Here is a 6,000-nt window from a genome sequence, read left to right as displayed (position 1 = left end):
CACTTCTCTCCCAGTCTTTACTCATATCTTGGATTCCCCTCACCCAGGTGCAACACCTTGCACTTGGACTTGTTGAACTTCATGAGGTTTGCATGGGCCCACTCCTCAAGCCTGTCAATGCCACTCTGGTTGTCATTCCTTCCCTCAAGTGAATGAAATGCACCTCTCAGCTTGGCGTCCTCTGCAAACTTGCTGAGGCTGCACTCAATTCCACATTCTATGCCGTTGATGAAGACAAACTGGTCTCAATATGGACTCCTGGGGGACATTATTCACCACTGATCTCCATCCAGACATTTAACTGTTGACCATCCATCAGATCCATGTCTCTCCACTCTCCAGACACATCAGCCTGGCAAGAAATGTGTCTGTGCGCACAAAACAAGCACTCGCAGAAATAGGATAACACACTGTGTTAATTTCTGCTGTAAATTTGCTTTCTAAGCATAAAAGAGCAAGTCATGGCATTAGGAACTAATGAAAAATACATATCTCTGTCTTGTACCTCTGTCTGAAAGTACCTTCAACCATCAATTAAATGCCACTCTCATTCCTTTTCCTTTAAAGGGACCAGTCCTTCATTTTCTGCAATTAAAATAAGAACTTCTATGCTAGGTTATTTTCTCTGTGGTTCATTCCTTAACCTTGACTAACTACAGATATCAGCAGATTTACTACAGTTTTGCAATATGCATCAATCAAAACTCTTAAATTGTTTTCACCATCCTGGATATTATTTTCTCCTTTGTGCCACAAACGCAACTCAGTCAACACTACCTTCTGGTTCCAATGGGACTACAGTTATTCTGCAGTGAAGAGCATGTTATACCCAGCAAGGATATTTAGCTTTAACAGAGTTACTTTATCCATAGATAAGAAACAGTTGAGGGAAAAAAAGTCACTACTGTTACTCCTATTATTGAAGAAGTTAATACACTTTGTAGTAAAGCGACTTTCCTAGCATCCCAGAGCTGGTAGAATCTCCTGAATCACAGTCTAAAGCTTAGATTATTCAGCCTTTTGGCCTCCCCAGGAAGGTTCCCTGATTTCTCTAGAGGATTTCCCTGACAAAAATATTGGCACTGTACAAATGACCTGCAACCAGTGCACATACAGTCTGACCACATCATGCTTGTGACAAAAATGCTTGTATTATTTACTACAGGGCACAGAGGATGTGGCAGACCTTCAGTCTTTTCACAGATACTGTTACTGCTACTGCTTCTGTAAGCAGCTGCAAGACAACTACTAGTCCTAAGGAAATGCCCAAAGTTTTCTTTCTCCACTCAGACAAATTTTCTGAGAAGATAAAAACAACAAACAAAACAAAGTGAAACAAAACAAAACCACAAAATCACACACATCCCCAAAAAGAAAACCCCAGGACAAAAGACCTATCTTCTGACATGTGGTAGCCTTAAATTCGTGGGGTGTGCATTTCCCTTTAGTTTTACTTCTTCCTTTTGTCAGGGTGGCATGGCTTTAACCAAAGCCTATAATTATGCTTCCCTGGTATATTGTCTCCAGAGAGGTGTGAAATAGAGATTTATAAAGCTGTATGAAAAATATATGATTGAAATAATATATGAAAAATATCTCCTTCATATTTCCACAATATGTATGGTTGGGAGTACTGTGGAAAAATCTAGCTTCCCTGAATAATCAAGTGCTACATGACAGCACATTCAACAAACTCAGACCTAGAAATAATGCAAAATCTTTTCCAAAAAGAAGGAAAGTACTTTGTCTGCTGGTACATAAAACTTCTCAGAGCAGGTTTGGCCCAGATATGACAAATGAAGTGGATTAGATAACATAGCCAGATCCTACCTTAATGAATCTATTGCTATTAGTATTTTATAGACCTTCTATTATTTGGAGAAAGAGAAGAAGTCCCCATGAGTACCAAAGAGGAAAGGTTATTTATACTATTTATGACATTTAAGTTCCTACAGCCATTGAGATGTAAAATAATTCCACCTTTGGGTAAAAGGTTATTTTTAAGGGCAGTTTCTTTAAACATATCAATTTTTGAAGGTGTTCAGATGAAGATTTACTGTTGCTTACTTGATGGTGTGAATAATTCATTTTTTTCAAGACAAGCATATACTCATTTCAGAGAGGAAATGCCTCCAAAACCACATTTATTGACTTAGGGACCAGCATTCACCAACCAGCATCAGATATGTAACTCACAGTAGGAAATAAGAGGAGCTTTAAGGAACATGCTGAAATGAGAAAAAAAAAAAAAAGTTTTGTCCTTTACTGTTCACAACTAAACAAATCTTGTTTCTGCAAAAAAACAATAAAAGCTGTATTTCACATTCACTAGTCCAAAACTTAAAAAGACATTTTGGCTATAGAAGTAAGCAAGTGATGTACCAAGAACAACTGGAAGCAAACAACTGCATCCTGCCCTTCACAAGGACCTCCCTGGCACAGGGGCCAGTTAAAAGGCCCAGCAGTGTACCCTGCCCTTGAAGAAATGTAGCCAGCTGGTTTGGGGACACAGCCAGATCCACATAACTACTTGTGGTATTGTCTGCAAGCTCTGAAGGACTGCACAATGCTCCATTCTTAATCATGCAAGTGGAGCACTACGTGGCCCTCTTTTACATCACTCCCTGAGACACTCGCTGTGACTGCTGTGATGGTTAGATGTGGCTATAGATCTGCAGGGTATTCTTTCTACTAGCTTTAATGAAAAAAGCCTTCAGACTTTGCTGTAAAATGGGTTAATCCCTGATTTATAGGAAAAATGATGTGAAAAGAAAGATTTGTGAACTAAATGAAATTAATCAAGGAATAGTGGGGTACCTATGACAGATGATGGCAGACTGCAGATTAATTTTTTCACTGAAGTCAAAGGATCCAGAAAATGCACGCCTTAAGAAAAAAAAGAAATTACCCTCTGATGTAAAAGGCAATAATAAGTGCATTAGATTGACATTCATATCAAAAGGGTTGAGATAGTGTTAGACATCAGGGATCTCTTTTCCACTGTGCTTGAGTCCTGTTCACTCCGCAGACCCAAGACTAGATCCTGATGTGTATATTCACATACAGTAGCAAGGATGCCAAAGAACTTCTGACTTTTTTCAGTTCCACCTTTCGCCTTCCAGAATGTAGAGCATTCTCTAACAATCCAGTATTTAGGTCAAAACTGGATGTAGATGTTTACTGTCTTACATTTTAAAGAAGAGAAGGAAGGCAGGAAATTCTCAGATGTAGATCACCAAATGGTGCCCTCAGCCTCATTTTCAGATCTTCTCTCTTATCTTCCCAAGAGCATAAAATAACTGGACTCTCACCCATCAGCAAGTTCACAGCAAGATACAAAATGAGTATAGTATACTTCCTTAAAGCAAAGTAATCTTTCAGTCTGCAAATTCACTTACCATTCTTCAGTGGAACAGCCAGGAGGATTAGCAATGCCAACAAATTGTAACAGACATGCCATAAAAACACTTTACATATTTAACAGCCAATACACTGCATGTATTAAAAGTAGGTCATTTTGTCAGTGTGAAATCCAGGCAACAATATACAAACTTTATATTAGCTATAATAAAGAAAGATATTTCAGTGCAGGCAAGTCAGGACATCACAGTGACTATACAACAATTACTGAAGAGTAGTATGCTGGAGAGTAATGTTTTTCTGTCACAAACTCACTGATCCCCACTAAAAATGTTGTAATAGATTTTGTACCTGTACCATGACTGAAACTCAGGAGAGAAGTGGAGAAATTCTAATCCAGTAACCTTTTAATATTTAGAATAGTCCTCTACGGTATTTATGGCAATATTCACTCAAGTCAATATTAGAGGTTATTAATGTTTTCAAGGTAAAAATTTAAAATTTGCAAAGAAAAGATTAAGAACACTTCTGCTCTCACATCAGTTAACTAGTATGAAACGGGAAGACTTTATGAAATCAACCAGAAACAAGTATTTACAAACAATACTCAAGAACTTTTATACTTACAAATAAAATTTTAAAAGAATATCTTGATTGGCAGGGTTCAGGATAGACCCTCCCCAGACACAGGAACACAAAGTAAAAGTACTCTTTTTAGTCAGGATTAGAAGAGCATTTAAAAAAATAATTAAATCTCTTTTAAAAGGACAAAAAGTATTTTTGATTTTATGGAAATCTATGCCATTTATTAAGAACAGTAATAATACAAACACTGAGTTCAATCCAAATAACTTATGTTCACTTGCTGGACATTTCTTTTGAATTAAAAAAAAATCCATCTTCCCTTCAGAATACATCTTCTGTCATGTTTACATCCTCACTCCCATTTTTATTAGTCAGTTTTATTTCAGTATCTCTGTGAGAAAACCAAAAACAGAGACTCATTGTAGTGCATCCTGCACAAACATAGGCCAGCATCAAGTACTACTCTGATCAGCTTGTATGCAAAATAAGAAATCAGCCATGCATGTCAATAGCACAAATGCCCTTACACACCGATGTAGAGACAGTCATAAGAAGAGTGAAGTATTTTACAAAGCAATCAGGAGGGAACATGCCAAGTTAATATTTCAGAACATATGTGAGTTGATGAAGTCTCAAAATAGCTGTAATATTTTCCATTGTATTTCTCAAAAAATGTTCTTATTATTGAACCTAGAGTTTGAATACAAATAAGTGGATCAGCTTTCACACACTGCCAGATAACTTCAAGATCAATTCAGTTCTTACCCTAAAAGCAGCAAAGATTGTTCCAATATCAATAGTATTTTCCTGTTTTAATAATCATTATGTTTGCTCATACATGCTTTGATTTTACCTTTCATGAATCTGGTACAATAAGCTCTACATTTATAAGAAAATTAATAGCCAAGGGAAAAGGTTATTTCCTTTGGCTCAGGCCTCACTCTTGCTGGGCTGGGCAGAACTATTCTTGACCCAGTTTTATAGGTTTCACAGTTGGCTGACCCACTCATTGTCAACTGATATGGATGTTAGCTCAACATTGTCCTAGCAACCAAGAAAGCACACAGAGATCTGAAGGAACTCCAGCACTCAAACATTTAATTTGAGATCTCCCATTCAGCACTATTTGGGCAAGAGCAGCAGAGAACATTAGCTAGCATGGACTAGGTAACAAGCTGCTTCAGAAAAAGACCACTAGCTCAGCTGGCTAAACAGGGTTCACAGTATGTTGTAAATGACTGTCTAATTAATAAACAGTCTAAAGAGCATGTGTATGGTCTTATGGTCTCCTCAAAACTGAATGAAGCAGAACAGATGTGACTATATTGAAGCACATGCATTTGGAGACAAGGCTCTTCTATTCCAGCAACAAACATTTGGGTTTGTGCAGACTCAGGAAGGTTGACAGTGTCCAAGAACAGCCATGGCAACCCTGATACCTCCTGAGAACCCAGTTTCAATGTGCTGTTAATTACTTGTCCTTTCCCTCCTTGTGTTTCAAGTAACAAGAGGAGCCAATGATGTCACGCTTTGTAAAGTGCATCAAGTCCAGGTTCAAAAGGAAGCACTGCTGCAAATCATTCTAGATTTAAAAGGAAAGACGCAGTAATGTGGTAAGTGAAGTTCACCAATAGAATAGAATCTCCACTCGCACACCCCCAAAATGGCGTGGAACTACCACATTAATTTAAACCTGAAAATAGGGGTAAGAGTAAGAAACTGGAAACTTCAACTTATTTAAAAATGTTTGCCAAGTAGAAAAATGTTCGGAAAAAGAGATTTAAGGAATAATAGCTTGCACTGGGAAAAAGAATGTTGTCTTTATTAGTGCGTCAATAGTTTATAGGTGTTACTCATAATTCTTGTAACAAGCATGAGTCACTTTTATTAGTCATCTTTTATTCAATCTTTAATAGATTAAAAGCATTTTTTTGTTATTTTTCCTGTTTTGCATATTCTGGAATATCATCTTGCTCTTCTACGAAAGCTGTTTAGATAGGAGCAAAAAGGTCCGTTTGCAGTTTATATGGTTTTCAGCAATCTGCTTGACGTTCT

The sequence above is a fragment of the Lepidothrix coronata genome, unplaced genomic scaffold (genome assembly GCF_001604755.1).
Source record: "Lepidothrix coronata isolate B3197 unplaced genomic scaffold, Lepidothrix_coronata-1.0 Scaffold75, whole genome shotgun sequence".
NCBI lineage: Eukaryota > Metazoa > Chordata > Aves > Passeriformes > Pipridae > Lepidothrix > Lepidothrix coronata.
This window is presented reverse-complemented; position numbering follows the sequence as displayed.